This window comes from Alligator sinensis, unplaced genomic scaffold (assembly GCF_000455745.1).
Source record: "Alligator sinensis unplaced genomic scaffold, ASM45574v1 scaffold830_1, whole genome shotgun sequence".
Classification (NCBI taxonomy): Eukaryota; Metazoa; Chordata; order Crocodylia; family Alligatoridae; genus Alligator; species Alligator sinensis.
This window is the reverse complement of record NW_005842309.1, coordinates 1,006,722-1,019,613: the sequence shown is the minus strand read 5'-3', so window position 1 is coordinate 1,019,613 and position 12,892 is coordinate 1,006,722. Positions and strand designations below refer to the sequence as shown.

Here is a 12,892-nt window from a genome sequence, read left to right as displayed (position 1 = left end):
AAAGGCAGCACCACTTCAAAGCTTAATGCACCATCTCTGTTACCATTCCTGATAAAAGACACACAAAGGAAAAATCCCTCGGGGATTTTCTACAATTTACATTTTGCTTTGAAATAATCCCCTGGGGCCTGTTGCTTTTTTCAGGTTTCCTTAAACATCCTTCCTCCCTCAAGCCCTCCTAGTCAAAAGGAATGGCCCACAGCAATGCAGTCTGTAGTACAGACCTGCCAAGGGGCTGGGCAAATTCTTCTAGCCAGAGAGAGGTGCTGTTCTAGGCCACTTGTACACACCACAAAATTGGCCTTTAAAGTAGCTGCTGCCATGGAGGGAAGCACCAGTCCCCTCCCCCCAGCTCGGGGACCGCTCGGCCCACCAGCAGCTCGCCCTCCCCTCCCTGCTGCCAGAGAGGCAGGTAAGGGTCAGACCCGACGCTTGTGTACACACCATGTGGGTTTATTTCACCCTGAATTGAAGCAGTGTTTTTAAAGACTGACCGCTTCAATTTAGGGAGGATTAAACCGAAGTAAACCCCCGTGGTGTGTACAAATGTCCCTAGCTGCCAATTACTTTTCATTAGCTACTGGAATAGCAAATGCCCCTTTTCACTCCCTTTGCCTGGTGCAGAGCAAGTTCATCTCCTAACATTGATCTATTGCTTTCATTGGTCTATTGTTACCTGAAGGGTGAAAATCATAGGCAAGAAGCTTCTATGGCTGCAAAATGGAAACCAGGGTTTTTGCTGTGTCTTACGTTTGACTGACTTGTTGGCTGATGGAACGACAGAGTGGAGAACAGGGGCACATTCCACTTTCTTTCCCAAGGGAGAGATGATACTTGTCATCGGAGAGCTAATGGAAGTAGGCCCAGTAACCCTGGCTGTGGAGTCCTGACTGTCCCAAAGGTGGTGCCCTCTTTCTCACTCTCTTTCTGTCTCTCAGAAAGCCCTTCATATAGCTCTTCTGCTGACAGTCCTGCAGGATGAGAGAGAAGCTGCCTTGGAAGCCAGGTGTCCCTGTACACCACTATAGTCACATGGTGGTTACCGCATGGTTTTCATTTGTAGCCCCCTGGCCAGATAAGTGGTGCGGTGGCTAGCAATCACTGACACTGGCCTTTCAAAACTGGCATTTAAAACACGTTGCCCTTGTCAGGGAAATGTTAGGCTGGCAGCTCTCCTCGAGTGACCTCAGATTTCATCCTGTGTGCTCTGCCGCCTTGTAAATCAGCCTAGTAAAATTCTCTCATTCACTGGCCCTGGGCAAGGCATTTCTGTTTGTTTTGACCAGCAAGTGAAATCCCATCCATCATCACTGGGACAAGCCCATTTCCAAGGCTGCTGTGTCTCGCCTCTGTAGCTCAAGAGCTAGGTACTGAGCAGCATTTAGGATGCCATGGTCCTGCAGTGACTTGCATGCTCCCAACACAGAGCTACAGTCCTACATTGGAGATTTTAAGGTGATGAATTCATTTAACAGGACAGCAAATAAATCTCTCTTCAGAATACCCCAGAGGAACGTTAGCCTCTGGAGACCTGAGGTCTAATCCTTTAGCTAGATCACAAGTGAAACGAGTTTGATAGGTCTCATATAGCCCCCACACAAGCACGTTGCCCTGTGTCAAAGCAGGGAGCTGAAGCTCAAATACCTCTGGTGCTCCTTGTCAAGTTGGAGACGTGCTGACAAAGCCGAGTGGTGATGCTCACGCCATGCCTGGACCAAACCGGGGTTGTCAGTTCCTCTCTCTAAGTAGTGCATTCCCTGACACATGGAAAAGCCTCAGACGGGACCTGTACGTGGTTTTCAAATGCAGTTTTCAGGATGAAGTTGCCCAGAAGGGATCACTTTAAAATAGCAGGAGGCAAACTACCTGCACAATTCACCTTTAATGTACACAAACGTAGTCAATCTGTCTGCTAAATCCCTGCTGTTTCAATGCTTAGCCGCCAGAGGGCATCAATAATCAGTACAGCCTTACTGCTGTGCTCTGTTATCTGGTGCCTGCAGAGAGCACCAGCAGCAATAACATCCTGTATTCTCCAGAGATCAGCCAGGGAAAGGATTTCATTAATTTTCCTCCTGAGGAAGATGTTAAAGCCTGAAAATTTGGTATAATTTAAAGAGCTATTTGTAGGTGAAAATAAATGGAGGTTAGAGAACATGTCAGAAGGATGCATTGCAGATGATTTATTTTTTTTTAAGTGCCTTAAAATATTTCAGCTATTCTTTAGCTATTTAAAGGTTCTCAGCATGACTGCTGCCATCCAGCTCCCTGGGGTCAAAGGCTCAGCTTCTGACAGCAGCAAAAGTTCTCGTGCGCCAGTCCCGGGTTGGCACAGACGGTGCGTGGCCAGAGCTTCAGCTCACCTACTGCTTCCTGCCAGAGCAAACAGCAAGCCACTTGCCCTCTCTGTGCCCCTTCAAAATTGGGATAACACTTGCTTCTCCCCAGCCGCGTTTTGCTCAGGAAATATCTATACAGCATCTGGAGGATTTGAAAAGAAAAATGCCAGGTATTGTGTTATTAGAAATACTGGTACATTCACTTCTCATTTACCTAAATACACCATGGACTGCTGAGGAGATTGTGGGGGGTTTTTCCAGTTCTGTTCTATTGAAAACATCCCTGGTTGAAAACTAGACAGGCCAAAATGATGTATTGAGGCACTGAGCATGGACCTGAGCTATCTGCTATATTGTGTGTTAAGCACATTTCGGTGCACGGTTGCTTTCCCACTGGTACCATCTATGCTAGGAGACCATCAGTTGAGTGAAAACAGGATCATTTTCATTCGGGATGTGTTTTTGAGAGAGCCCTTTCAAACATTTTTCCCCTCCAAAATTGGACCAATTTGATGAATTATTGAGAGGGCCACAGAGCTGTGATTTCTGGGCTGTCGCAGCTACAACATCACTCTAACACTACTGTTTCTAGGGGCTGGGATTTTGCTGGTGATATTAAGCATAGTCCCCATCTGCTACTCGAGGACAAAGATCACTTCAATATGAAAAACATCTGGTCACAGAGATTAGCTCAGTGCGGTTTACTGATCTTACCTTTCTGCCAAGGAATTTCTACGATTTCAGTGTATCTTGATGAAGCTGTTTGCATTTCAGTGTCTGGTGCTGGCAGAGTTGCTTGGGTGTCTGCTCTATGCTGCAGAAAGATAAATGGCATTTTATTTCCCTGACCGGTCCTTTGTGTCCCTCGGGAAGTTTTAGTGCCTCTCGGAGGACTGCTGGGGGTAAGGCTGATTGGGAGAAGGAATGGGGAAGATGCTGGGAGTTGAGGCACCTGAGACTGCGGAAGGAAATGAGGAGAATGCAAAGCTCAGTCAGGCAAATCAATCACTCTTCACTAGGGAGGCTCCTTTCATCCAGCCCCAGGGGAACCGTAGACCGGTGTCTGACGGACAGAACGGAAAGAGGACAGAGGTTGCAGTCTCCTAGGCACCAGCTTTTTATATATTTCCTTCTGCTCTTGTTTGTTTGATTTTTCCAGATATGAATTGGGAATGGGATGTGAAGCCTTTTGCCTCCAGGTCATGAGTTCAAACCCAGCCAGGGCTGTAGTGACTGTAAGCCCTTCTCAGTGAATGGGCACCTAGCAGACTATATGAAATTACCAATGGCTTCTCATCCAATTTCTAGCCTGTCTCTTGTAATCTATCATCCCAGCCAGCTCTTGACGGCAGTCTGTAACCTTTACCTAGGGGATAGGTGTCCATATTGTAGACTTTGTCCCATTATACATGGACCACTTACTGGAAGTATCAGAAGAGAGCGCAGTGACTGAATGCTTACCAAGGTGGAACTGGCCTCCCAACTACCTCCTTCAGTACAGACAGACAGAGACTTTTTGGGCGCATCTACATGCGCGCTTTACTGCAGTTGACTAATTGGCTCCATAGTAAAGCATCACCATTAACATGTGTGGTGCTATTAAACTGGAGTAAACTGATTGACTCCACTGTAGGATAGCACTGCCCAACATATGTACTATCCTACAGGGGAGTTATTTACTCCATTGCAATGCAAATGTAGACACTAGACAGTAACCGGGGCTGGCTGGGGCATGAGGGTGCTACAGCATAGGACCTGCCTCTCAGTTAGCCCCACACTAGAGCACCCTCATGCCCTATCCAGCCCCTCTGCAGCACATTGAGCCAGGGCAGAGTGTCCCCATGCTGGCAGAGTGGCCCTTTGAGCCCCCTGCCTGCCAGGCCTGTGCTGTCCTGGCTCAAAGGGCCACTCTGGCTCAAAGTGGCACACCCAGGCCTAGGGTTAAAGAGGACCTTGTCAGGGAACTTCTGGAGGAACTAGATGTATTTAAATCTGCAGGTCCTGATGATCTCCACCCCAGAGTGCTGAAGAACTAGCAGGGGTCATTGCGGGACCTCTGGCACAGCTCTACAAGCACTCATAGCGCTCGGGCAATGTGCTGGAGGACTGGAAAAGGGCCAATGTGGTCCCCATCTTCAAAAAAGGGAGGAAGGAGGACCCAGGAAACTATAGGCCCGTGAGTCTTACTTCGGTCCTGGGGAAACTTTTCGAAAGAATTATCCTGGCACATGTCCAGGAAGGGCCAGCAGGGGAGATTGTGCTCAGGGGCAACCAGCATGGGTTCATTAGGGGCAGGTCTTGTCAAGCCACCCTGGTGGCCTTCTATGACCAGGTAACCAAGTCCTTGGATGCAGGTGTTGCTGTGGATATAATCTTTCTGGACTTCAGAAATGCCTCCGACACGGTCTCTCACCCCATTCTCAGTAAGAAACTAGAAGATAGTGGTGTTGATGCCTACACGGTCAGATGGGTCACTAACTGGCTGGAGGGCCGCACCCAGAGAGTGGCGGTGGACAGGTCTTATTCGGCCTGGAGGGATGTGGGAAGTAGGGTTCCCCAGGGCTCGGTCCTTGGAAGTGGGTATGCTAGTAGGAAGGAACAGGCTGCAAGCAGATCTAGACAGGTTACAGGGGAGAACAGGATGGGGTTCAACACTGACAAGTGCAGGGTAATGCACCTGGGGAAGAAGAACCAGCGGTACACCTACAGGCTGGGGAACTCCCTTCTCGCCAGTGTCAAGACAGGAAAGGACCTTGGAGTCATCATTGATGCCACAATGAACATGGGCCGACGAAGTGGGGACGCGGTCAGGAAGGCCAACCATACCTTGTCGTGCATCCACAGATGCATCTCGAGCAGGTCCAAGGAGGTGATCCTCCCCCTCTATGCGACACTGGTCAGGTTGCAGCTGGAGTACTGCGTCCACTTCTGGGCACCACACTTCAGGAGGGATGTGGCCAATATGGACAGGGTCCAAAGGAGGGCCACCCGCATGATCAGGGGGCAGCAGGGCAGGCCCTACGAGGAGAGGCTGAGGGACCTGAACCTGTTCAGCCTCCACAAGAGAAGGCTGAGAGGGGATCTAGTGGCCTGTTACAAACTAGTCAAGGGGGACCAGCAGGCATTGGGGGAGTCCCTGTTCCCTCGAGCAATCCCGGGAGTTGCAAGAAACAATGGACACAAGCTAGTGCAGGGTAGTTTCAGGCTAGACATTAGGAGGTGCTATTTCACTGTCAGGGCGGCTAGGACCTGGAACTAACTTCCAAAAGAAGTGGTGCTGGCTCCTACCCTGGAGGTCTTTAAAAAAGGCTGGACGAACATCTGGCAGGGTCGTTTGACCCCAGTACTCTTTCCTGCCATGGCAGGGGGTCGGACTAGATGGTAGCGTTGGAAGGGACCCAAGGATATCAACTATGAATATATTGCGGTTCCGGGTGCATATGTAAACATTGCTCCCAGGAGCAATAAACTCTGGCATAAACTGCACCAGCATTTATTCAGCCATGCTAATTGCACGTGTAGATGCCCCTGAGGAGTTCACAGTTGTTTGCCAAGGCATTGTGCTACATACACAAGGTGAGAGATACTGGGCACGTCTACATGAGATGCGACTGCGCAGTGGTTACTGCACATTTATTTAGTACTTGTATAATCAAATGCTAAATAAACACGCAGTAACCAGAGTTACTGGTGAATGCCTTTTAAGTGGCACTACTGTCCGGTAGCTTAATAATACTGCACTGTAGCCGATTAGCACTGTCAGTGCTGTGACGTGCTACTATGCAGTATTATTTGGCTACTGCGCACTTAGCGTCTCATGTAGATGCACCCACTGAGTCAGGGACCTCAGGTGGATTATGTCAAAAGAGACTTTTAAAACTTCGGAGGAGCAATTTTGATTTTGTTTTCCAGTCAATGTGAAACTGGTGGGTCTGTCTATGGAGGATCCCAGTAGATGCTTCACTAAGCTTATCTCCACTTGTCTCCCTGATGCCTGTCACAGGTAAGGGGAAAATTGGCTGAGACGTTGCCATGCTTTCTTCTGGCTCATCTTGATATATTTGTAGCCTAATGAGGCAAGACAAATCTCTCTCTCCTAAGATGACAATTCCCCCACCACTAATTTCTTACTCACCAAAAAGTTATTTTTCTTCTGCATAAATCCTGGCTTTTAGGGGCGTTTTTACATAGCTGCCTCTCGCGTTCAGTTATTGTTCTTCTAATTTGCTGTCTGGAAAATACCAAGAGTGAGTAGTCAATCAGGGCCTTAATAGGAGACGCTTGTTTCCTGTTCATTAGTATACATGAACTGCCACCATAAATCTGAGCTAAATAAAGAGGAGGATTTAAGTGTGGTCATAGATCAAGGAGAAGAATAATGCAGTTGATGTTGGTTAATGTTGATGTTGGTGTTGTACAGTACAGTACAGTAGCAGGTAAGTTTTTTCTCACATCTCTACAAGTTGCTATAAATGGAGGTCTTCCTTGGCTGATGTCCATTTCAGAAATGTACAGATATTTTTGGGATGAAGTGTAAAATGTTGGCTCAGCCAACTTGGTCTATAATAATCACACAGTCCATTGCACATAAGTTAGGTTATATTGATCCTAGTGCCCTCAGGACATTTTAGCCTGGATAAATACATATTTCTCACCTAGCTCTTCCTCAGCTGGGATTTCAACTGAACACAGCAGTCTTTACTACCTGTCCTACCACATTGCAGTATTTGCTACATTTTGCCCTTAGAAATAGTTGTATTTCTTTTGGGAGTGAAGCAATTCCTTAAGAGAGAGAATCCAATTGTGCCCTCAGTTACACCCAGGCAAGACCACTTTATCACAGAGCATAATTCAGTTTCTAATCTGCTCAGAAGCTTTGCTGAGAATTTTAGGAACCCTCTGGATGAGAGACACCAAATAAATGGAATACCTTTTGCAGGTGCCAAAGACTTAAGGTTGCCCAATCTGCTTGTGTAGTCATCCAGACCTGTTGAAGCAGATTGTCTTGGCTGTGTCTGCTTTAGGAGGTAGTGAAAGGAGCAATTAGGAATGTTGCAAAACCTAAAGTTGTGCTAAATACTAGCACTTGCTTATAATAAAGCACAAAGAAGGTCTCTGTAGCTCAAGGGTGATTATCTGGTCCTAGGAGCGGCGAGGTCCCTTGGGGCAGCCAAAGCATGAGGGCAAGTGTTCAAAGGATGGAAAAGTGCCTGATTCTTCCTTAAAGTCAGTGGGAGTTGCCCATCTACCTTACATCTGAGCCTTCAGAAGTCTCCCTTGATGGCTGGGAGAGACAGTAGTTCATGATGTTGTCTGTTCTTAGCTAGGCAGAAGAGGGTGGCAGTGAGATGGAGAGGAGAACTAACAAGGGGTGTGGAAGGAATGGGTTCTTCCTAAGTAATTATTGCTCTTCTGCTTGAAGCATGCAAGACTGACCCTGGCAAAGTGAAAGTGCTGCCTCAGGCCAGCCCCTGGAATGAACACATGCCAGAGATGCTGTTATGTTGGCTCTTTCCTAATACATCCCCGTTGTGTGAATGTCAGTGTCCCTCTTCTAGGGGTGCCCCATATCTTACCCCTCCATGTTTGTTTTCTGCTTGCTAGTGGAGTGTCTTTATAGAAACAATAAGGTCATCATAGGCCTTCCTTCTGCAAGGTGACCCCACCTACTCTGTTCATCCATATCTTATGGGCTGGACTCTGTCAGTACAACATGAAGTGAGAAATAAGCAGTAGCTGTAGGTGATCAGAGAAAGATCCTGTTTTCCATGGGGGTTTCTGGCATCCATGGCAGCAGCTGGTACTGGCCCAGCCAGAGATAGAAAGGGCCAAGACAAGGGGGCTGCTGGTTTGATTCAGGCTGGTAATTCCGATGTTTTTGAGAATGGCTTCAGTGATAAAGAATGAGGGAAAGTGAACAGACTGCCATAGGGCCAAATTCAGAGTGGATGTAAGTTAGGCCACTGACATTGGACCTTCTTACACGGGTTTGAGTTGCATCCTTTTATAATTTGCAGAATTTTGTCTAACAAAAAAGTTTCCCATAGGACCCCCACAGCTCTATGAATGGTTGGAATTTGGATGCTCTCTATAGAGCATCCAAAGCCTTAGATACAGGTGTCACGGTGAACATAGTCTTTCTGTACTTTAGGAAGGCCTTTGACACTGTCTCTCACCCCATCCTCATTAAAAAATTAGGCGACTGTGGTGTCAATGCCTACACAGTCAGATGGGTTGCAAATTGGCTGGAGGGCCACACCCAGAGGGTGGTGGTGGACGGGTCATTTTCGACCTGGAGGGATGTGGGCAGTGGCGTCCCCCAGGGCTTGGTCCTTGGGCCCGCACTGTTCAACATCTTCATCGGTGACTTGGAAGAGGGGGTGAAAAGCACCTTGTTCAAGTTCACGGATGACACTAAGATGTGGGGAGAAGTGAGCACACTAGAAGAGAGGGACAGGCTACAACTAGATCTGGACAGGTTACAGGGGTGGGCTGATGAGAACAGGATGGGTTTCAATACTGACAAGTGTAAGGTACTGCACCTGGGGAGGAAGAACCAGCAGCATACCTACAGGCTGGGGAACTCCCTTCTTGTCAGCACAGAGGCAGAAAAGGATCTTGGAGTCACTATTAATTCCAAGATGAACATGGGCTGCCAATGTGGGGACGCGGTCAGTAAGGCCAACCGCACCTTGTCATGCATCCACAGATGCATCACGAGCAGGTCCAAGGAGGTGATCCTCCCCCTCTATGCAGCACTGGTGAGGCTGCAGTTGGAGTACTGCATCCAGTTCTGGGCGCTGCACTTCAGGAGGGATGTGGACAGCATTGAGAGGGTCCAGAGGAGGGCCACCCGCATGATCAGGGGGCAGCAGAGCAGGCCATACGAGGAGAGGCTACAGGACCTGAACCTGTTCACCCTCCACAAGAGAAGGCTGAGAGGAGATCTGGTGGCCATCTATAAACTTGCCAAGGGGGACCAGCAGGCAATGGGAGAGTCCTTGTTCTCCCGAGCTCTACTGGGAGTTACAAGGAATAACGGCCACAAGTTGACTGAGAGTAGGTTCAGGCTAGACATCAGGAAGCACTACTTCACAGTCAGGGAGGCTAGGATCTGGAACCAACTTCCAAGGGAAGTGGTGCTCGCCCCTACCCTGGGGGTCTTCAAAAGGAGGCTAGATAATCACCTAGCCGGTGTTGTTTGACCCCAGCATCCTTTCCTGCCCATGGCAGGGGTCTGACTTGATGATCTGCTTAGGTCCTTTCCGACCCTACCAACTATGAAACTATAGCCTGCCAACTAACCTTTAATTTCCAGCTGAGCTTTGTTCCTCTCGCCTTCCCCAGGAGTCAAAGCTCACATGACAGCTAAACGGCCACAGCTGAATTTGCAATGCCCCAAATAGTAATGCTAAGTCTTCACTGTGAGACACTGTGCTGTGGCATTGCCTCACAATCATCCCATGTGGCATGGCCCACCGGTACAGTATGACAGTGGAAGGTGGCAAGTGATGCAATACCATGTCACAATGCAACTACGTGACCATGCTTGAGAAATACCCCGAAGTGGTGGTATTAGTGGTCAGTGGCTCTTTGATTAATAATCATCAGGTAACATAAGTATCTTATTAGTTGGACTGACATGTCATACGTTTGTGCAATGCTCTTTAATGGTGGAGGATTTTTAAATAGACCCTCAGATTCCAGTTCAAAAAGAAGTTTAGGGCTTCTTTCTCTTGCAAGTAGAGTAAAATTATGCTTTGTGTTAGATCACTCAGCATAGTGCTGCATTACAGTAGCAGGCACAAGGCTGGACATTATTAAAAAGGGATGCAGTGTCTTGGTGCTTTTTCGGTCCGGGCAACTTGCTTAATAAACAAAGGTTGTCCTCCTCAGAAACAGTATTGACTGGAAACAGGCCTTCGAGGGGAATCAGTTGAGTGAAAGAAACCGAGCTGCATTTTCCTTCAAGACTTCTCTTTTGGCTGCTTTGGCTTGTTGAGTGCCAATCACAAACCCAACAGCAATAATGAACTTCTCCCTCCTATCTTCAGGGCCAGAGGATTCAAGCTGCATCAAGGGCAGGTTGACCTGCTGCCTGCCTTGAAGGGATGAAAGGCAGGGCCATGTTATTGGCAGCATCTTTGGGATTAGGAAATGCCAAAGGCTAGAAAGCATCAAATATGATTTAAAAAGTGATTACGGCTGACTTTAAAGAGCAGGACTCAAGCAAGCAAATCCTGCGATGCAGACGGGGATTCCTCTGCTTGCTTTCTGTGGTGAAATCACTAGAGGTGGGAAAGACAATGACAGATACTATCTATATTACATAGGCCAGACCTTGGGGACTCTACTTGATATAATTTACCTCCAATTTATTTGAAATGAAATTAGTCTTGCTGAAAAGGACTGGACTGAGAGCAATAGAAACTAAATCCCACCCAGCCCAGGCAGCATGGAGCAAACAGGGATAAGGTTGGCTTCCTCCACATTGCTGGTTGCCTGTATGTCTCAGCACTCATTGGGTGGGGCGCCTCTTTAAGAATGAAGCTAATACACTTTAAAACTCATTTTAAATCAGGGCTAGTCTTGGTTTGTCAGCTTCAGCCTAACTTCTTGTTATTTCCATAGCTGTTTTAGGCCTTGGTAACCGTTCTGTAGGTCAGATTCTGTGCTTTGCTACAGGACAGTCAGCCTGATTCAGGGGAAAGAGGCAAAGCTCTAGACTATCTTTGAATTCTCTAGATTCTGGGTTGAAATAACTCTTGAGGTAAATTAGGGTAGTGGTAGTGATGGCCTACAGGCCCAGGCCAGAATCCCTGGCACACTGAGCACTATAGCTTCTTCTCTTTGTGAAACCATCAGGTTCACTCCAGCCCAGCCACCGTTGGCGTCTGCCTTCACTACACCTGCACTGTAGACCCTCAATTAGTTCCTAGTATCTTGATGACATCTTCAGGATGAGGCTGTGATGACCATGTGACTTACTCCCTCCTGCCTGAGTTTCATTTCCAAAGAGAAACTCAAGTCATAGAGTGTGGTGCTATTTGGCGCAGCAATGGCCCATGATAAAGAGCAAGGAAATGCTGCGGAGAAAATAGAACAAATCAGGGCTGAGTTGCCTGGCTCAGAGATTGGTGAATGCACAGGCATGGGTTTAGAGGCACTCCCCTGTGTCCTGAGCATAGAAGCCATGAAGGCAGAGTGGCAGATATGTGCTAACACGTCACTAAGCCGACCGCTTATTAAACCAAGTGATGGAATAAACACAATGAGTCTTTCTGGGAGGGGTGGCTATTGAGGATACTCTATTCTCTTCTCTGAGTTTGGGAAATGCATGGGAAAGGTTCCAAAGTGTTACACAGTGTTTTGATGATGGAGTTTAATTTATCGTGGCATTACTGCAGATTTATACCCACGTGACCTCTGATAAAACTGGAACAGCGCAATGGAGAGTCGTGGGCATGGTCTTCAGACCTGCTTCAGCCATCTCTGGGAGAAGTGTCTCTTTTGAGATGCTACTCTGAAAACAATTAGGCTTGTGTTTTCAGAAACAGCAGGTATGTGTACACCACTAGTTGGGACAACTCTAAAGGTTGCCCTCAACAGCCCCAGACTACACCAACTGTTTCTCCTCATTTGCTTACCTTGCTGCTCTGCACAAAGAAACCACTAAAGGAAAGAGGAGTAGTAGATGAACTGATTCCAAAAAAGGTTCCACAAGGGAGTAATAGGAATCCAAATGGAGCCCTTCAAGGAATCACACACCCAACTTGTCTCATTTTCCATGTTTTGCTTTTACTATAGGCAATAGACACAGGCAGTTGGGTGCAGAAAGGCAGCTGCTAGACTTCCTATGATTTCATCTTGCTTAGCTCAGGGCAGTTCTGGACACACAGCTGGGGAAAAAAGGGTGGAGGAAAGCTAAGCCTTGAGATGTGATGGTCAGCAGAGCTTTTAGAGCAGGGATGGCCAGGGAAGCTGATCAAGCAGGGAGCACAGGGCATGGAGCAGAAAGCACAGCAGCAGATTGAGCAGAAGAAGGGGATCAGAGCGGCACTTGGAGATGGAACAGGTCTAATTTGTAGCACAGCTGCCAACACTATTGGTCCCTACTGTTCTAAAGCAGATGTGTTCAACCCTAGGCCCACATGCCAGATCTGGCTCCTGATGCCATGTCACTTGGCCTGCAGGATTCCTCACAGGTCTGTGGAGAGCCATGTGGGCCATGGCCCTTCCTGCTAGATAGGCCCGGTGCCTCCCTGCATGCCCTAATCCCAGCATGTGGGACCAGGCAGAGGCAGTGCAGGGCCCCCAAGGCCTGATCCTGGCAGGCAGAGGTGGCACAAGGCCCCCAGAGCCCAATCCTAGCGTGCAGAGTCCATGACCGGCCCTGAGCCTCTCATTGGCCTGCAGAGCCAGACAGTTAGGTGCCGCTATTCTCGAGAATGGCTGGATGGCTGCCAGAACCCAGCTTTCAGGGCTTTAATGTAGACGGTCAGTGGGTTGGCGCTAGACAGCGGGCCTGGGGGTGGGCCTAATTAGCAGTGTAA

The 12,892-nt window shown here is 48.1% G+C and overlaps 1 long non-coding RNA gene across 1 annotated transcript; it reads right to left on the bottom strand.

Annotated features, from left to right (window-relative positions):
- Window positions 1-2,210: 2,210 nt before the first annotated feature.
- LOC102368450 lies at window positions 2,211-9,727 on the bottom strand. Its single transcript, XR_324406.2, has 4 exons — window positions 9,645-9,727; window positions 6,475-6,570; window positions 3,054-3,153; window positions 2,211-2,481 (listed from the first exon to the last, which is right to left on the bottom strand). It is a non-coding gene; the product is annotated as an uncharacterized LOC102368450 (long non-coding RNA).
- Between the last annotated feature and the right edge of the window lie 3,165 nt (window positions 9,728-12,892).